The following is a 12,345-nucleotide window of genomic DNA, read 5'->3' on the forward strand; positions in this document are numbered from 1 at the left end:
GTGACTGTCCCCTGACTTTGTCACTCTCTACTCCTGACTCTATCGCTCTCCCCCTAACTCTGTCTCTGTGTCTCCCACCCTCTGATTTTTTTTTCTCCTAGACTTTATCGCCTTCCCTCTGACTCTGTCTCTCTCACATGACTCTGTCTCAGTGTCTCTCTCCATCTGACTATATCTCTCCCTCTAACTCTATCACACTCTCTCCTTTACTCTATCTCTCTCCCCTTAACTATCTGTGTCTCTGTCCCCTGAATCTGTCGCTATCTCCTCCTGACTCTATCGCTCTCCCCCAGACTCTGTCTCTCAGTGTCTCCCACCCTCTGATTTACTTTCTTCTATACTTTATCTCTCTCCCTGACGATTTCTCATATGACTCTTTATCTCCATCAAACTTTGTCTCTCTCCCTATTACTCTATCACTCTCTCTCCTTGACTCTATCTCTCTCCCCTTAACTATCTCTCTATGTCTCTGTCCCCTGAATTTGTCACTCCCTCCTCCTAACTCTTTCGCTCTTCCCCTAACTCTGTCTCTCAGTGTCTCCCACCCTTTGATTTTCTTTCTCCTAGATTTTATCTCTCTCCCTCTGACAATCTCTCTCACATGACTCTGTCTCACTTTGTCTCTCCATCAAACTTTGTCTCTCTCCCTCTAACGCTATCACTCTCTCTCTCTCATTGACTCTATCTATCTCCCTTTAACTATCTCTCTGTGTCTCTGACCCCTGAATTTGTCGCTCACTCCTCCCGACTCTATCGCTCTCCCCCTGACTGTCTCTGTGTCTACCACCCTCTAATTTTCTTTATCCTATACTTTATCTCTCTCCCTCTGACTATCTATCTCACATGACTCTCTCACTTTGTCTCTCTATCAAACTTTGTCTTTCTCCCTCTAACTCTATTGCTCTCTTCTTGACTCTATCTCTTTCCCCTAAACTATCTCTCTGTGTCTCTGTCCCATGACTTTGTCGCTCTCTCCTCCTGACTCTATTGCACTCCCCTAACTCTGTCTCTCATTGTCTACCACCCTCTAATTTTCTTTCTCCTAGACTTTATCTCTCTCACATGACTGTCTCACTTTCTCTCTCCATCTGACTATAGTTTATTGTAATGTTAGCAGCCACACAGCAAAACACAAGCTAAAAAACATTCTCCATAAAGGAGCTGTACAATAAAGAGCATATTACCCCATATTAATAAAGATCTGTTTACAGACTACAGTGAGTGGCCAATTGAACACAGGAAAGTAGCAATCATGCCATAGCATTAGGGTCCAATTCCTAATTGTGTACAGTAGGTGTGAAAATCTCAGTGTGTGAGGCCTTTGTAGTAGATTCCTTGGAGAGTATAGATAGCATATATCCTGTCTGGGGGATGGCCTGGGATTTGAAATGAATAATTAAATTCCAATTTAACTGTTTTCAGCTTCTAACTTTAGTCTATGCAGCTATAATATCAAAAGTTTTTTTTATACATTTCTTGTTCCTTGCAATAAACAAATATGGTATTTAAAAATATAATTGATTCAACTTCCTTCATAACTGGTCAAATAATGTAAAATGCTCAGGAAATGCACTCTTGTCTGTGAGGGGAGCCTGTGCCATTCCTTAGAGGAGAGTAGGGAGTGGGCATCACAGCATCTACTGTATAAAAGGGCCTACACAGTACACATGGGGTGACTGTGCTGAGCGATCTGAGCGATGCTAGATCACTCTGCAAGATTGCTCAGCACACAGCGCTGCACAACAATGTGTCAACGATGTGTGCTGAGCGATCTGTCAGGGCCAGTGAACACTGGCCCTGAGAGGCGATCTGACTAGATTTATCCTGCATGCAGGATCTTAATCGCTGCACCATTGCGACAACTGAACATCTATGTACTTGGGATATACAGTACCTATCAGCCACATAATCACTGTTGAAGTCTGGTTCCAGTTTAAGAAATATAGCATCATAACTATTTATTTACAGTTTCTTACATAGCGCAGCATAATTCTTTCCCATTCGTCCATTTAAAAAATATGAGTTATTTTGTGTGCACTGTGACTGTGTAAAGTAATTGCTATCACACAGAGCTGCCACTGCTGTGATCGGGGAGGGAGGGGGATGGGACTTGCTTGAGCTGTGTGCACTGTGCCTGATTGTTGTCATTCTGTTGGGGGAGGGGAGAACACACAGAGCTGCATAAAGGGGGTCATTCCAAGTTGATCGCTAGCTGCCGTTGTTCGCAGCACAGCGATCAGGCTTAAAATCTGCATTTCTGTGCATGCATATGTCCCGCAATGCGCATGCGCGACGTACGGGTACATAGCCCTTTGTGGTTTTGCACAGATTCTAGCAAAGTTTTCCTTCACACTGGGGCCCGCTAGAAGATTGACAGGAAGGGGGCGTTTCTAAATGTCAACTGACCGTTTTCAGGGAATGTTTGGAAAAACGCAGGCGTGTCTGAAAAAATGCAGGCGTGGCCGGGCATTCGCTGGGTGGATGTGTGATGTCAAATCTGGACACGAATAGGCTGAAGTGATCGCAAGCACTGAGTAGGTTTAGAGCTACTCAGAAACTGCACAAACTGTTTTTGCAGAGCTCTGCTGCACATGCGTTCGCACTTCTGCTAAGCTAAAATACACTCCCCAGTGGGCGGCGGCATAGCATTTGCACGGCTGCTACAATTGGCCAGCGAGTGATCAACTTAGAATGACCCCCAATGCTTGGTGCTCAGACGTGCATGGATACTAAAGGTTATGATTTGTGACATGGATAGACAAGGATGGAAAAAGTAAAAAAATATGAAAACATTCCCAAAACCTTGTGTTGACCATATGTGTGTTTTAACCATTTCCATGTCGACAATCTGCTGCTGTGAGTAGTTGTTTCCTAATTTGGGAGCAGCCGGTATATAATGAGCTGTCCAGGCTCATGGTAGTATTATGTAGTTTCAGGGGTGGTAATATCTGTGCTCACCTGATGTCTAGGTGTATGTGTCTTACATTATTACCAGTTATTTATATAGCGCACACATATTCCACAGCGCTTTACAGAGAATATTCAGCCATTCACATCAGTCCCTGCCCCAGTGGAGCTTACACTCTATATTCCCTACCACATGTACACACACACATTTGCACAAGGGTTAATTTTGTTAGGAACCAATTAACCTATCACTATATTTTGGGATTGTGGGAGGAAACCGGAGTACCCGGAGGAAGCCCACTCAAGTACGGGGAGAATATACAAACTCCACACATTATAATGAGTGTACAATGGTGTATTTGTAGTGTTCTTTATTGCGACACAATGCTCAGGTCACATGCATATTAATTAGACAGGTAAAAAGAGAGGTTTTTAAACCCGCACAGGACCTGTGTTTGGATCACACTATGATTAGTTAGAAATTCAAAAAAACCAACATAAAGGCAATAAAGGGTCAAATACTCCTGGCACTTGGTTGGTGGTGCGCCCAGAAAAAATAGTTCAATAAACTTTAAGCTTAGTACATCAGGCCCAGTGCACCGTCCCAAGACAGACAACTAATTAGGTTTCCATTTGCCCTCCCCCCTGCCTTATGTTAATGCTAATTGATGTTGTATTGAGACTTTTGTTCAGTCTCTTAAAGGCCCTACACACTTAAAGATTATCTGTCCAATCTGTCTGATTGGAAAGAAAATCTGGCCATGTCAGGGAGCAAATGACAATCAACCATTTGCTCCCAAAATCCAGAAATGGCTGTTAAGATCAATTGTTTTAACAAAACAAACTTATCCAATTTGTTTGAAAGTCCATTTTTGTCTGCTGTCCAGTGTTTGAGAAAATGGTCAATTGTCATTTGCTCCCATACATTACCAGATTTTTGTTCCAACCAGAAAAATTGGACAGATAATCTTTAAGTGTGTAGGGCACTTAACTCACAAAGTAGCACATGCACTGTAAAGGGTGAAATACTCCTGGCACCTGGCTGGTGGTGCTCCCAGAAAAAATAGTACAATAAACTGTATAAATGGAAAATCTTTACATAGGAGACAAAAGGAGACTTTAAGTCTGTCCTGGGGCACACTTGTCAAAAATGATTAATAAAATATAACTTTTAATATTCACAATTAAAAAAGATCATCTCACAAAGCGACATGGCGACATGTAAAAATTGTAATCATAAACTTTTTGATACAGTAATCCAATGTATTATTATAGTGAAATATGCAGTATGCGGTATTGAAATACCCAAAAATCTCTCAGAGGTGTATTACCTCGTTACAATACTTTGAGAGAATTGGCTTCTCTATACTCACACCTTAACCACCAAACAATTGCAAAAAATGACAAGTATCAATAGTGCCTTTTAATTAGTATCATAATTTCCATATCAAATATCTGTGTGAAGTTTGCCCGGCTGCTGGGATGAGAGAGCCAGGTACCTATATGGAAGTTACTGTAATATGAGAGATGTATTGGAGATATATTAATACTACACAATTAGCTGCCGCTGCTAATATTCCTGTGTGCCTGATGGATAAATTGCCCTGCACATACAGATGTCCATGTTGCTGCCCACGGTGCTGTTGGTGGCTAGAGGTGGGAGGAGAAGCCACCAGCATCCATGATTCTGCTGACCGGAGGTTGGACCCGGTCACATGCTCGTTGCCAGGGGTTATATGCTCGTTGCCAGGGGTTACATGTTTAGTGCCAGGGGGTTACATGCTCAGTGCCAGGGGGTTACATGCTCATTCTGGGTAGCGCTGGGTAATGGTCTAGTAATACCTCTAGCATCTGTCTCCTAGAAGGCAGCTGACATTTTTAAAGGGCCGTCTTCCATGCTGTCTGCATTGAATCTGCAGCTTCCAGTAGTAGGTAGAGCCTAAGCGTCTATTGGACCGGTGCTGGCCCGCCCCCCCCCCCCCCCCGGACTCAGCCATCCAGGCTGCAGCCTTATGGCTGCTCAGGCCCCGGGTCTCATGTTTCTTCACCCGCTTGTATGGCAGACAGAGCACTGAATGACTTATTATGGAGCACAGCCAGCCCCAGCACTGGACTGATTTGTGGCAGACAGGCACAGCACCCACTTGTATGGCAGACAGAGCACCCAGTGACTTATTAAGGCAGCACAGCCTCAGCGCTGGACCGATTTGTGGCAGACAGACGCAGCACCCACTTGTATGGCAGACACTGTCGATCTTCAGACCGGATCCCAGTGAAATATATGTGGTATTGAAATACCAAAAATTCTCTCTACTCACACCTTAACCACCAAACAATTGCAAAAAATGACAAGTATCAATAGTGCCTTTTAGTTCGTATCATAATTTCTATATTGAATCTCTGTGTGGAGTTTGTATGAACTCTTCATCAGCACATTATCAATCACAAGGAAAAAGATTTTTTTAAACATATAGGCAACATTGAGCCAGGTACATGTTGGAAGTTAGTATGAGAGATGTATTGGAAAAATATTAATACTTCACAATTAGCTGCTGCAGCTGATATTCCCGTGTGCATGATCGATAAATTGCCCTGCACACACGGCTCATGGGGGTCATTCTGACCCGATCGCTGCTGCTGACCAGCCGCTGCGGGCCGTGTAGTAATGAGTAGCTCCCAGCCAGCACGCTAAAGCTGCGCTGGCCGGGAGCTACTCCTGAAGTACAAAAGCATCGCCGCTGTGCAATACTTTTGCACTTCTGCAGGGGGGGGCGTAACTGACCTGCGGGGCGGACTGGCCCTGTGCTGGGCATCCCCCGCATGTCTCTGTTCCTGATCGTAGCCCTGCAAAATTTTGCAGGGCTACGATCAACTCGGAATGACACCCCATAGCTGCAATTTTGTTAGCAGATGGGCAAAACCATGGGGGTCATGCAGGCCTGATTGCACGGTAGGTTTTTTTGCTGAGCTGCGATCAGGACATAACTGCGCATGCGTGTGCCCCGCAATACGCAGGCGCGTCGCACAGGTACAAAGTGGATCGTTGCTGAGCAATGGATTTAATGAAGAATCCATTCACACAGACAATCGCAAGGAGATTGACTGGAAGAAAACATTTGTGGATGTCAACTGACCGTTTTCTGGGAGTGTTTGGAAAAACGCAGGTGTGTCTATGCGTTTGCAGGGTGGGTGTCTGATGTAAATTCGGGGCAAACACTTTAGCCTGTTCGTGTCCGGAATTGACGTCAGACACCTGCCCTGCAAACACTTGGACACGCCTGCGTTTTTCCAAACACTCCCAGAAAGCGTTCAGTTGCCACCCACAAATGCCCTCTTCCTGTCAATCTCCTTGCGATCTGCTGTGCGAATCGATTCTTCGTTAAATCCATTGCTCAGCAATGATCCGCTTTGTACCCGTACGACGCACATGCGCATTGAGGTGCATACGCATGTGCAGTTTCGACCTGATCGCACCGCTGCAAAACAACCTAGCGTGCGATCATTTCGGAATGACCCCCATGGTTTTGCCCATTTGCAAATAAAATGCTGCTAGAATCAGGTCTGAACTACTCCCTCTAGAATCTCTTTATCAGACTTTCTGCTTGCTCAGTTTCTGAAAATGCCACCTGCTGTCTGAAAAGTGGTACTGCACTATATTTCAGAGGAGATACACATGGCTTGCCGTGTATATCTTAAGAGGAAAGCTTATCTCGTGCCATGAACGGCACGCCATGATACTTTTTTCAGAAAGGTAATAGTGGACACATCTGTATCACAATATTCAGAAGAACACAAAAAGGTAGAAAAAATATTTGCTAAACACTGGCACATCTTGAAAAGGGATACAGTTTTAGGCCCCATATTACCGGATAAGCCCAAACATATATATAGAAAAGCTCCGAACCTGAAATCAAAATTGGTTACAAGCATGTATGCACCCACTCCTTGTGGATCAAACATAAAATCCACAGGCTTTTACCGATGTGGTGCCTGTATAGGATGTAAAAATATTTCTGGCAAAGGTGTAAAAAAGGTAGATCAACTAATCATTAATGGCAAAACAATTCAAATTAAAGAATTTATTACATGTAGTACGAAAAATGTGATCTATGCCATTGCATGCAGTTGCAATAAATACTATATAGGAAGAACATCACGTCCATTAAAAGTACGCATGGGAGAACACCTGCGAAATATAAAAAAAGGAGTTGAGACGCATGCTTTGTCTACTCATTTTAAGAGGGATCATGATTGTTCTACCTCTAAGATATCTGGTTTTTGGGGTATTAAGGCGATCAAGGGTAACATCAGATGCCAGGATCAAGCAATAATGTTAGCCAAGAGCGAGATGAACTTGATCTACAATTGTAAAACCCTAATACCAGATGGGTTAAACAGCGACTTCGAATTGAAATGGTTCCTGTAAAATATTTCTGGGGAATACCAATTATGACTGTAGATATATGGGGGATTACTGTTTTCACTACAATGTATAAAGATATGTCATGTGATTTAGTTTATGTCGAATTAAGCACTGAAACCTTTTATGATAACTTTTCTTGCAGATTCTATCAAATGGAAAAAACCTGTCAATTAGAAGAACAAATGACAAACATCTCACTGGATTTCTGTTATATATATGTTTTTTGTTCTCTATTTTTTAGAAACAATTGATGTATTATTGTAAGATGCCCATTCCGGAAAATTTGTGTTGCCATGCCAACTAAGACTCAATCAGATAGGACATACATGGATGCATTCCATTTCGGATGGCCGAGTGGATTTGCGTTCCATTTCCCGGATATGATGCGGGACAGTAGTGTCCGCATTTCCGGCCACTTCCCCCATTCTAAAACTGAAACCCGCTCGGCGCCTGGCTCACGGAGGTTGCATCAGATGACGACTTCCGGAGCACAGGGAATGCTATGGCAACGTTAGCGCTATGACGCGCCATAGCCAGTAAGGGGGTGTGCCATTGCGGACATGCACGGACAATGGAGAAGCCCGTGTTCTGACCCGCGATCGTTCCACCACCTGATGTGGGACGTGGGGCAGATAGGCGAGAAGTGTCTAAAGATCATTATAAGAATAATCCAACATGGAATATAAAATTTAGACAGAGTTTATACATTGACGGTTTCCATGGCAACAACTTCCGGAATGACATCATTTCCTGTGAATCACTGGGGACAATGTAAATAGTACCAATAAAATTTGAGAAATGGATTAAAAAAGAAAATGTATATGGGAAATGAGATGTATATATATAATAGGGGTTGAAATTTCATAGAATTCTTGATTAATAATGTTTTTTAAACTGCGTGTAATTATTGTGACGTCACTTCCTGGAAAGAAACTGATTGGCTGTTCTTCATATAAATATATGGCTCTCCACACTACACCTATGTCTTGATAAAGGTCAAAACAATAGACCGAAACGCGTCGACAGGAGGAGTGTGGACAGCCATTTTTTCCAGTTTTACCTTTAAAGACTCAGCAAGGTAAAAGAATTGTTTTTAATTTTTTTAAAGAAATTTTTTTATTTTTTTATTTTTTTATTTTTTTGATGGTTTTTGATGTAGAAGGATTTCTCCATCTTTTTGCTGCTTTCATACTTTGTGTATGTACTGTACTGTTTTGGACATTGCTGTTTTTACCTACTCGCATGTGGCGGGTAGTGTGGAATAAAACTTAGAAATTTTTTATCTTTACGTGGACCCCTTGATTTTTGGAAGTGCATATATTTGGTTGAAAGATCTCCAGAAGGACTGTATGAGAGAGGATATTAAAGAAACCCTGATGTGCATGATAAGAAGCAGCTAGACTGTGAGTGGGGTACGCCCGCCAGAATCTCTTTCTTCTCCTATATAAAGAAACCGCTATATGTTTATCACTTCCCCACTTTGTGTAAGTGGGGTACGTCTATTATAATATTCACGTCACTTCACATATCACTAGGGTATTTCTCACTAAATTTATTGGAATCTCTTTATGTAAGGATTACTATATTCTTTAGATACCCTTATATACGGGTATCCTTCAATTTAACACTTTCACATATAATTTTATGCACTAATTTATTGGTTCAGTCTACACATTGGTTCTTTTAATCTCATTTCCATATACCTGACACCGAGGGAGACTGTGGAGAAACACAAGGCTACCAATAACGAAAAATCAGAAAGGGAAAAGAAACCTTGATAGACTTGTGGCCATCCTCGAACCCTGTAAGTAGGGTACGCATCTGAAGACAAAGATACCTTTATATGTTTTCCTCATTCTACTAATCTAGTGAGTGGGGTACGCTAACTCAGAAATATAGCTATATTGGTGAATCTGGTGAAGGAATGAAAAAACAAAGATACCTTTATATATAGAGTTTTACGCTACATAGTGTGAGTTGGGGTACGCCTAAACTACACTTCTGATTATCCACTCAAGGGACTTGTTATACAGTGTGGTGTATGGAAATATAAACTGTTCTACACATATGCAATTTTTTCTTTCATATGTCATTCACACCACTGGAATAAAATATTGGATGGTTATAAGAAGAATAGAAAAGAGGAAAGAGAATCTTTTGAAGACCCCACTAAAAAGGGACATATTGTGTATTTGTCTATGTATATTTAAGTATAATAATATAGCGCTAAGAATTGTATCCCCTCTACCTTCTTGTACTTATTGTTTGTGTGGGAGTGTGGTGATACTCCAAGGGGGGACACAGTTCAGGGCAGCTTGTAGGCGCCATTTATGATAGGAGTCTCCACTTTCTTTTTTTCTCTGGTTAAATACAATCACTATTAGGGGACTCCAGTCACAGGCAGCAACTCCATAGAGATATTTTAGGAGAATTTTTTACACGAATTAATTTTTCTCTAGTAACAAATTTTCTCCATCAAATATGTTTACTTTGAGAGATCGAAGAACCCTAATTTTAGAAAAAGCATTCAGAGATGAAAGAGAATCTGTCGATTTGATTGATGGAGACCTAGAAGGGATCATGTTAAAATTGGAAGGTATCCTCCAAAAAGAAAGTAAAATTTGGTGGGAAGTGGTATTAATGGAGAAATATCTATCCCATAAAATTATCCCCAAAGGTCTTAAAATCAATAAAGTATCTACGTTCACCTCTGCAGGAGAAAATTTTAGTAAACGTTGGGAGGAAATAGTTGAGAACTGCTCTTATTCCCTTATGGAACTAATTGTTCTTGAGAGGAAAAAAGAACTTACCAGTTTGGATGAACAAATTAAGGAATATAGATCTTTAATACAACCATATTCAAGTTTGGAGGACTATAAAGAACTAGAAAATAATATAGAAATAAATTTAAAAAAAACAGAAAAACTCCTGATTACTAAAAAGGTGAGGAAATTCAATAGAGACAAAAAGGAAGCCATAACCCCATCAGAAGAGGGAGAGACTATAAATAGGGATAGTCCCAAGAGAAAACACACTTTAGAAAGAAATTATAAACAGGATAGGGGGACAAAGAATAATAGAGACCTGAGGACCTCCAGGCCATATAGAAAGGGACCATACACGCAGGGGGAAGTAAATCCACATACTCGGAATAGATCTCATATAAGAACTCCTGGTACATATGGAGTACGAAATTATCAAAACCAAAGGAGGTATAGAGAGAGGACTCCGGAGTGGAGACTTCCAACACGCAGATATATGGGAGAAAATAGGGAGAGAGACGAAAGGAAATACAACAATACCCCATTTCTCCGCAATAGGTACACAGAACTGGAGGAAGAAGATCCCTTCACACCTATTAATAGAGAAAGGAAGAGATCTCCTTTTTTAGAGACTTCAGGGCGAATCAGGTCATACAGATAAGGACACATCCACGCCCAAGAGGGAATAGGGGTGGTAAAAAAAGAAAAGATCAGATCAAAACAAAGAGAAAAAGGAAAAAGAGAAAGAAAAGAAAAAATTGTGAAAGGGAAACAAATCACAATTGGGAAGAAAATGTAAATACATGTAATGAAGCATCAATCATAAAAATTTTTAACCTCAGTTCTCATATACTATCACATGATGAAAATGCAGTGTTAGGGAAGGGTTTAAAATATGCTCCCACTAACCATGTGGAGCCATTTGACATCTATGTGGATGTCCAAAAATTTATACGTAAATTATCTTTGAAAAAAGTTCTTCGCTAATCAAGAGAAAAACACTTCGGATATAGAGGTTGTAGAACCCACTACTCCCTTTCGTCCGAAGTCAATCTTCTTCCCGCAACACTGTAAAGGACCCCTATTAGACACCTTTGGTACTCTAGTCCTAAATGATTTAGAAAAAATCACCTCTAAAAATGAACATCAAAAAAAGAACTCAAACTTAAATTGGAAGGAAAGGAAAGCACTAAAATCTCTCAAAGAAAATAAAGACATAATTATCAAACCTGCAGATAAGGGGGGGGGGGATTGTAGTATTGGACTGCAAAGATTATGAAGCTGAAATAATGCGTCAATTATCAGATTCCATCACGTATAAGATGTTGAGAAAAGATCCATCTGAATCCATACAAACCAAACTACGTCTTATGATCAAACAAGCAGTAGACACTGGTGTAATCACTGAGAAAGAGGGTAAATTTATCATCAATGAGAATCCGATAGTACCAGTAATCTACATCCTCCCTAAGGTACACAAAAGTCTAGAAAAACCCCCGGGGAGACCCATAATATCAGGTGTAGACTCTATTACGGCCAACTTATCTAAATTTATTGATTTCCATCTTCAGCCTCTGGTCTTACAAAATAAGTCCCACTTGCGAGATACTGGAGATTTCCTTGATTTATTAAAATCCATTGAGTGGGAGGAGAACTTACTGTTAGTCACAGCTGACGTAAGTTCCCTGTACACGATAATAGAACATCATGATGGCATAGAAGCCACAAAATTTTCTCTTCAACAGTCAGAAATAACGAATGACCTTCAATGCTTTATCCTGGAAGGAATCCAGTTTATTCTACAAAATAATTTTTTCCTCTTTAAAGATAGTTTCTTTCTGCAGAAGAGAGGGACAGCGATGGGCACCAGGTTCGCTCCGAGTTATGCAAACCTGTTTCTAGGTTTCTGGGAACTTAACACCATCTGGGCTAATAACCCATTCGGAGCGAACCTGGTGTCCTACGCTAGATATATAGATGATATTTTTTTTGTGTGGAGGGGAGGAAAAGAAGAACTTAGATGTTTCTGTGAACACTTAAACAATAATGACAAAAACATTATTCTAAGCTTTGACATACAAAGTCAAGCAATACACTTCCTAGATATTGTGACGTATGTAGAAGATGGGAAACTACATTTCAAAAATTATACAAAACCCACAGATTCTAGTGCATATTTATCAGCGGCTAGCTGTCATCACCCCAATTGGATTAAATCAATTCCTAATGGACAGTTTAAAAGGCTAAAAAGGA

This window comes from Pseudophryne corroboree, unplaced genomic scaffold (genome assembly GCF_028390025.1).
Source record: "Pseudophryne corroboree isolate aPseCor3 unplaced genomic scaffold, aPseCor3.hap2 scaffold_767, whole genome shotgun sequence".
Classification (NCBI taxonomy): domain Eukaryota; kingdom Metazoa; phylum Chordata; class Amphibia; order Anura; family Myobatrachidae; genus Pseudophryne; species Pseudophryne corroboree.